This window comes from Ambystoma mexicanum, chromosome 6q (genome assembly GCF_040938575.1).
Source record: "Ambystoma mexicanum isolate Mex_15411 chromosome 6q, UKY_AmexF1_1, whole genome shotgun sequence".
NCBI lineage: Eukaryota > Metazoa > Chordata > Amphibia > Caudata > Ambystomatidae > Ambystoma > Ambystoma mexicanum.
In genome coordinates, this window is record NC_090937.1 from 1,630,302,843 (window position 1) to 1,630,311,145 (window position 8,303).

At 50.0% G+C, this 8,303-nt stretch overlaps 2 non-coding genes across 2 annotated transcripts; both read left to right on the forward strand.

Annotated features, from left to right (window-relative positions):
* Positions 1 to 2,444: 2,444 nt before the first annotated feature.
* TRNAG-ACC (transfer RNA glycine (anticodon ACC)) lies at positions 2,445 to 2,516 on the forward strand. Its single transcript has one exon. It is a non-coding gene; the product is annotated as a tRNA-Gly (tRNA).
* Positions 2,517 to 7,438: 4,922 nt separating this feature from the next.
* TRNAG-UCC (transfer RNA glycine (anticodon UCC)) lies at positions 7,439 to 7,510 on the forward strand. The gene has a single exon. It is a non-coding gene; the product is annotated as a tRNA-Gly (tRNA).
* Positions 7,511 to 8,303: the final 793 nt, after the last annotated feature.

Sequence of the window (8,303 nt, forward strand, 5' to 3'; positions counted from 1 at the left end):
CCCTGCCAACGCAGATCAAATCTTTAAATTGTTCAAAATGCATTTTTTGGAAATCAGACTCATGCTGAAAGCAAAGCTGACACACTTTTCGTGAAAATCAAAACCCCATCCAGGAAAGGTTCTTGCATCCTAGTTTCTGCAACTGTCTATCGGTGAGGGGATTGAAGCGAGCAGGGCTCCTGGCCCCTCCCCGACAAAGCCCTGACGAAGGCCTGACAAAGGCCTATTCGCCTTGCCCTGACGGGCAAAGGTCCCAGCAGGCCACCGAGCACAGCCCCTCAGCCTATTAGAGTGAGGTTTCAGGATCTCTCTCATCCTGTAAACCAACATACTGAGGAAGGTGAAACGTGTGGCTGCACTCCTCACATGCTGAAGCAGCAGCAGCCCTTTCCCTGAAGCAAAGTTCCTTCATTCCTCCCTCCCATAACCCTTAGCAGGGGATTTATGGTAATTGAGTTGAGTTTCCAAACTGGCCCTTCCTTCCTTCCTTCCCATATCTGCCAGCTCGAGAAGGCTTGTTTTGTTGCACCTGGGAAGTAAAGTATCTATTTGTGAGAGAGAGAGAATGAGAGAGAGAGACAGAGAGAGAGAGACAGAGAGAGAAGGGGAAGGGGTGTTGGCAGTTAGGGTGTGAGCTAGAGAAATGAGGCCTGTCTGCAAAAGGCCATGGGATGGGAGTGCGTGGTTGCAGGTTGTTTGGCTTTGTAAGGCCTACTGCCCGCTTCACTCGAAACTGGGTCTAGGGTTGTCGGTTTGTAGGCTGTAAAAGCCCAGAAAAGCTCTTGTTCTCCAACCAGCAGAGTGGCGCAGCGGAAGCGTGCTGGGCCCATAACCCAGAGGTCGATGGATCGAAACCATCCTCTGCTAAGTTTTTTCAAATTATGTTTTTGTGTCATGGCATTAGGGCACAAAGAGCTGTAAGTGCCTGGATGCAATGTCATTCCTTGAACTTGCTGCCTCGTTCCACTCTTGCGCTAAATAGGAGAGGGTCCCAGCCCAGCCAACAAAATGTACTGTTCAATCAAACCAAACTTAAAACCAAGCTCCTTTTTTAAGGGGTCCCGGGGAAATGTTGGGCTGACCGGCAAGACCTCATGATGCGAACTGCTTCTGCGTCAAACGCAAGATTTTTTCATTCCCAGCCAATGACTTATTCTTATTTCTAAGGGGCGCTCCATCAGATAGCCCAGACAGGCAGGCGTTGGTGGTATAGTGGTGAGCATAGCTGCCTTCCAAGCAGTTGACCCGGGTTCCATTCCCGGCCAACGCAGATCAAATCTTTAAATTGTTCAAAATGCATTTTTTGGAAATCAGACTCATGCTGAAAGCAAAGCTGACACACTTTTCGTGAAAATCAAAACCCCATCCAGGAAAGGTTCTTGCATCCTAGTTTCTGCAACTGTCTATCGGTGAGGGGATTGAAGCGAGCAGGGCTCCTGGCCCCTCCCCGACAAAGGCCTGACAAAGGCCTATTCGCCTTGCCCTGATGGGCAAAGGTCCCAGCAGGCCACCGAGCACAGCACCTCAGCCTATTAGAGTGAGGTTTCAGGATCTCTCTCATCCTGTAAACCAACATACTGAGGAAGGTGAAACGTGTGGCTGTGCTCCTCACATGCTGAAGCAGCAGCAGCCCTTTCCCTGAAGCAAAGTTCCTTCATTCCTCCCTCCCATAACCCTTAGCAGGGGATTTATGGTAATTGAGTTGAGTTTCCAAACTGGCCCTTCCTTCCTTCCTTCCCATATCTGCCAGCTCGAGAAGGCTTGTTTTGTTGCACCTGGGAAGTAAAGTATCTATTTGCGAGAGAGAGAGAATGAGAGAGAGAGACAGAGAGAGAGAGACAGAGAGAGAAGGGGAAGGGGTGTTGGCAGTTAGGGTGTGAGCTAGAGAAATGAGGCCTGTCTGCAAAAGGCCATGGGATGGGAGTGCGTGGTTGCAGGTTGTTTGGCTTTGTAAGGCCTACTGCCCGCTTCACTCGAAACTGGGTCTAGGGTTGTCGGTTTGTAGGCTGTAAAAGCCCAGAAAAGCACTTGTTCTCCAACCAGCAGAGTGGCGCAGCGGAAGCGTGCTGGGCCCATAACCCAGAGGTCGATGGATCGAAACCATCCTCTGCTAAGTTTTTTCAAATTATGTTTTTGTGTCATGGCATTAGGGCACAAAGAGCTGTAAGTGCCTGGATGCAATGTCATTCCTTGAACTTGCTGCCTCGTTCCACTCTTGCGCTAAATAGGAGAGGGTCCCAGCCCAGCCAACAAAATGTACTGTTCAATCAAACCAAACTTAAAACCAAGCTCCTTTTTTAAGGGGTCCCGGGGAAATGTTGGGCTGACCGGCAAGACCTCATGATGCGAACTGCTTCTGCGTCAAACGCAAGCTTTTTTCATTCCCAGCCAATGACTTATTCTTATTTCTAAGGGGCGCTCCATCAGATAGTCCAGACAGGCAGGAGTTGGTGGTATAGTGGTGAGCATAGCTGCCTACCAAGCAGTTGACCCGGGTTCGATTCCCGGCCAACGCAGATCAAATCTTTAAATTGTTCAAAATGCATTTTTTGGAAATCAGACTCATGCTGAAAGCAAAGCTGACACACTTTTCGCGAAAATCAAAACCCCATCCAGGAAAGGTTCTTGCATCCTAGTTTCTGCAACTGTCTATCGGTGAGGGGATTGAAGCGAGCAGGGCTCCTGGCCCCTCCCCGACAAAGCCCTGACGAAGGCCTATTCGCCTTGCCCTGACGGGCAAAGGTCCCAGCAGGCCACCGAGCACAGCTCCTCAGCCTATTAGAGTGAGGTTTCAGGATCTCTCTCATCCTGTAAACCAACATACTGAGGAAGGTGAAACGTGTGGCTGTGCTCCTCACATGCTGAAGCAGCAGCAGCCCTTTACCTGAAGCAAAGTTCCTTCATTCCTCCCTCCGATAACCCTTAGCAGGGGATTTATGGTAATTGAGTTGAGTTTCCAAACTGGCCCTTCCTTCCTTCCTTCCCATATCTGCCAGCTCGAGAAGGCTTGTTTTGTTGCACCTGGGAAGTAAAGTATCTATTTGCGAGAGAGAGAGAATGAGAGAGAGAGACAGAGAGAGAGAGACAGAGAGAGAAGGGGAAGGGGTGTTGGCAGTTAGGGTGTGAGCTAGAGAAATGAGGCCTGTCTGCAAAAGGCCATGGGATGGGAGTGCGTGGTTGCAGGTTGTTTGGCTTTGTAAGGCCTACTGCCCGCTTCACTCGAAACTGGGTCTATGGTTGTCGGTTTGTAGGCTGTAAAAGCCCAGAAAAGCTCTTCTCTCCAACCAGCAGAGTGGCGCAGCGGAAGCGTGCTGGGCCCATAACCCAGAGGTCGATGGATCGAAACCATCCTCTGCTAAGTTTTTTCAAATTATGTTTTTGTGTCATGGCATTAGGGCACAAAGTGCTGTAAGTGCCTGGATGCAATGTCATTCCTTGAACTTGCTGCCTCGTTCCACTCTTGCGCTAAATAGGAGAGGGTCCCAGCCCAGCCAACAAAATGTACTGTTCAATCAAACCAAACTTAAAACCAAGCTCCTTTTTTAAGGGGTCCCGGGGAAATGTTGGGCTGACCGGCAAGACCTCATGATGCGAACTGCTTCTGCGTCAAACGCAAGCTTTTTTCATTCCCAGCCAATGACTTATTCTTATTTCTAAGGGGCGCTCCATCAGATAGCCCAGACAGGCAGGCGTTGGTGGTATAGTGGTGAGCATAGCTGCCTTCCAAGCAGTTGACCCGGGTTCCATTCCCGGCCAACGCAGATCAAATCTTTAAATTGTTCAAAATGCATTTTTTTGAAATCAGACTCATGCTGAAAGCAAAGCTGACACACTTTTCGTGAAAATCAAAACCCCATCCAGGAAAGGTTCTTGCATCCTAGTTTCTGCAACTGTCTATCGGTGAGGGGATTGAAGCGAGCAGGGCTCCTGGCCCCTCCCCGACAAAGGCCTGACAAAGGCCTATTCGCCTTGCCCTGACGGGCAAAGGTCCCAGCAGGCCACCGAGCACAGCACCTCAGCCTATTAGAGTGAGGTTTCAGGATCTCTCTCATCCTGTAAACCAACATACTGAGGAAGGTGAAACGTGTGGCTGTGCTCCTCACATGCTGAAGCAGCAGCAGCCCTTTCCCTGAAGCAAAGTTCCTTCATTCCTCCCTCCCATAACCCTTAGCAGGGGATTTATGGTAATTGAGTTGAGTTTCCAAACTGGCCCTTCCTTCCTTCCTTCCCATATCTGCCAGCTCGAGAAGGCTTGTTTTGTTGCACCTGGGAAGTAAAGTATCTATTTGCGAGAGAGAGAGAATGAGAGAGAGAGACAGAGAGAGAGAGACAGAGAGAGAAGGGGAAGGGGTGTTGGCAGTTAGGGTGTGAGCTAGAGAAATGAGGCCTGTCTGCAAAAGGCCATGGGATGGGAGTGCGTGGTTGCAGGTTGTTTGGCTTTGTAAGGCCTACTGCCCGCTTCACTCGAAACTGGGTCTAGGGTTGTCGGTTTGTAGGCTGTAAAAGCCCAGAAAAGCTCTTGTTCTCCAACCAGCAGAGTGGCGCAGCGGAAGCGTGCTGGGCCCATAACCCAGAGGTCGATGGATAGAAACCATCCTCTGCTAAGTTTTTTCAAATTATGTTTTTGTGTCATGGCATTAGGGCACAAAGAGCTGTAAGTGCCTGGATGCAATGTCATTCCTTGAACTTGCTGCCTCGTTCCACTCTTGCGCTAAATAGGAGAGGGTCCCAGCCCAGCCAACAAAATGTACTGTTCAATCAAACCAAACTTAAAACCAAGCTCCTTTTTTAAGGGGTCCCGGGGAAATGTTGGGCTGACCGGCAAGACCTCATGATGCGAACTGCTTCTGCGTCAAACGCAAGCTTTTTTCATTCCCAGCCAATGACTTATTCTTATTTCTAAGGGGCGCTCCATCACATAGCCCAGACAGGCAGGCGTTGGTGGTATAGTGGTGAGCATAGCTGCCTTCCAAGCAGTTGACCCGGGTTCGCTTCCCTGCCAACGCAGATCAAATCTTTAAATTGTTCAAAATGCATTTTTTGGAAATCAGACTCATGCTGAAAGCAAAGCTGACACACTTTTCGTGAAAATCAAAACCCCATCCAGGAAAGGTTCTTGCATCCTAGTTTCTGCAACTGTCTATCGGTGAGGGGATTGAAGCGAGCAGGGCTCCTGGCCCCTCCCCGACAAAGCCCTGACGAAGGCCTGACAAAGGCCTATTCGCCTTGCCCTGACGGGCAAAGGTCCCAGCAGGCCACCGAGCACAGCCCCTCAGCCTATTAGAGTGAGGTTTCAGGATCTCTCTCATCCTGTAAACCAACATACTGAGGAAGGTGAAACGTGTGGCTGCACTCCTCACATGCTGAAGCAGCAGCAGCCCTTTCCCTGAAGCAAAGTTCCTTCATTCCTCCCTCCCATAACCCTTAGCAGGGGATTTATGGTAATTGAGTTGAGTTTCCAAACTGGCCCTTCCTTCCTTCCTTCCCATATCTGCCAGCTCGAGAAGGCTTGTTTTGTTGCACCTGGGAAGTAAAGTATCTATTTGTGAGAGAGAGAGAATGAGAGAGAGAGACAGAGAGAGAGAGACAGAGAGAGAAGGGGAAGGGGTGTTGGCAGTTAGGGTGTGAGCTAGAGAAATGAGGCCTGTCTGCAAAAGGCCATGGGATGGGAGTGCGTGGTTGCAGGTTGTTTGGCTTTGTAAGGCCTACTGCCCGCTTCACTCGAAACTGGGTCTAGGGTTGTCGGTTTGTAGGCTGTAAAAGCCCAGAAAAGCTCTTGTTCTCCAACCAGCAGAGTGGCGCAGCGGAAGCGTGCTGGGCCCATAACCCAGAGGTCGATGGATCGGAACCATCCTCTGCTAAGTTTTTTCAAATTATGTTTTTGTGTCATGGCATTAGGGCACAAAGAGCTGTAAGTGCCTGGATGCAATGTCATTCCTTGAACTTGCTGCCTCGTTCCACTCTTGCGCTAAATAGGAGAGGGTCCCAGCCCAGCCAACAAAATGTACTGTTCAATCAAACCAAACTTAAAACCAAGCTCCTTTTTTAAGGGGTCCCGGGGAAATGTTGGGCTGACCGGCAAGACCTCATGATGCGAACTGCTTCTGCGTCAAACGCAAGCTTTTTTCATTCCCAGCCAATGACTTATTCTTATTTCTAAGGGGCGCTCCATCAGATAGCCCAGACAGGCAGGCGTTGGTGGTATAGTGGTGAGCATAGCTGCCTTCCAAGCAGTTGACCCGGGTTCCATTCCCGGCCAACGCAGATCAAATCTTTAAATTGTTCAAAATGCATTTTTTGGAAATCAGACTCATGCTGAAAGCAAAGCTGACACACTTTTCGTGAAAATCAAAACCCCATCCAGGAAAGGTTCTTGCATCCTAGTTTCTGCAACTGTCTATCGGTGAGGGGATTGAAGCGAGCAGGGCTCCTGGCCCCTCCCCGACAAAGGCCTGACAAAGGCCTATTCGCCTTGCCCTGATGGGCAAAGGTCCCAGCAGGCCACCGAGCACAGCACCTCAGCCTATTAGAGTGAGGTTTCAGGATCTCTCTCATCCTGTAAACCAACATACTGAGGAAGGTGAAACATGTGGCTGTGCTCCTCACATGCTGAAGCAGCAGCAGCCCTTTCCCTGAAGCAAAGTTCCTTCATTCCTCCCTCCCATAACCCTTAGCAGGGGATTTATGGTAATTGAGTTGAGTTTCCAAACTGGCCCTTCCTTCCTTCCTTCCCATATCTGCCAGCTCGAGAAGGCTTGTTTTGTTGCACCTGGGAAGTAAAGTATCTATTTGCGAGAGAGAGAGAATGAGAGAGAGAGACAGAGAGAGAGAGACAGAGAGAGAAGGGGAAGGGGTGTTGGCAGTTAGGGTGTGAGCTAGAGAAATGAGGCCTGTCTGCAAAAGGCCATGGGATGGGAGTGCGTGGTTGCAGGTTGTTTGGCTTTGTAAGGCCTACTGCCCGCTTCACTCGAAACTGGGTCTAGGGTTGTCCGTTTGTAGGCTGTAAAAGCCCAGAAAAGCTCTTGTTCTCCAACCAGCAGAGTGGCGCAGCGGAAGCGTGCTGGGCCCATAACCCAGAGGTCGATGGATCGAAACCATCCTCTGCTAAGTTTTTTCAAATTATGTTTTTGTGTCATGGCATTAGGGCACAAAGAGCTGTAAGTGCCTGGATGCAATGTCATTCCTTGAACTTGCTGCCTCGTTCCACTCTTGCGCTAAATAGGAGAGGGTCCCAGCCCAGCCAACAAAATGTACTGTTCAATCAAACCAAACTTAAAACCAAGCTCCTTTTTTAAGGGGTCCCGGGGAAATGTTGGGCTGACCGGCAAGACCTCATGATGCGAACTGCTTCTGCGTCAAACGCAAGCTTTTTTCATTCCCAGCCAATGACTTATTCTTATTTCTAAGGGGCGCTCCATCAGATAGCCCAGACAGGCAGGCGTTGGTGGTATAGTGGTGAGCATAGCTGCCTTCCAAGCAGTTGACCCGGGTTCGATTCCCGGCCAACGCAGATCAAATCTTTAAATTGTTCAAAATGCATTTTTTGGAAATCAGACTCATGCTGAAAGCAAAGCTGACACACTTTTCGTGACAATCAAAACCCCATCCAGGAAAGGTTCTTGCATCCTAGTTTCTGCAACTGTCTATCGGTGAGGGGATTGAAGCGAGCAGGGCTCCTGGCCCCTCCCCGACAAAGCCCTGACGAAGGCCTGACAAAGGCCTATTCGCCTTGCCCTGACGGGCCAAGGTCCCAGCAGGCCACCGAGCACAGCACCTCAGCCTATTAGAGTGAGGTTTCAGGATCTCTCTCATCCTGTAAACCAACATACTGAGGAAGGTGAAACGTGTGGCTGCGCTCCTCACATGCTGAAGCAGCAGCAGCCCTTTCCCTGAAGCAAAGTTCCTTCATTCCTCCCTCCCATAACCCTTAGCAGGGGATTTATGGTAATTGAGTTGAGTTTCCAAACTGGCCCTTCCTTCCTTCCTTCCCATATCTGCCAGCTCGAGAAGGCTTGTTTTGTTGCACCTGGGAAGTAAAGTATCTATTTGCGAGAGAGAGAGAATGAGAGAGAGAGACAGAGAGAGAGAGACAGAGAGAGAAGGGGAAGGGGTGTTGGCAGTTAGGGTGTGAGCTAGAGAAATGAGGCCTGTCTGCAAAAGGCCATGGGATGGGAGTGCGTGGTTGCAGGTTGTTTGGCTTTGTAAGGCCTACTGCCCGCTTCACTCGAAACTGGGTCTAGGGTTGTCGGTTTGTAGGCTGTAAAAGCCCAGAAAAGCTCTTGTTCTCCAACCAGCAGAGTGGC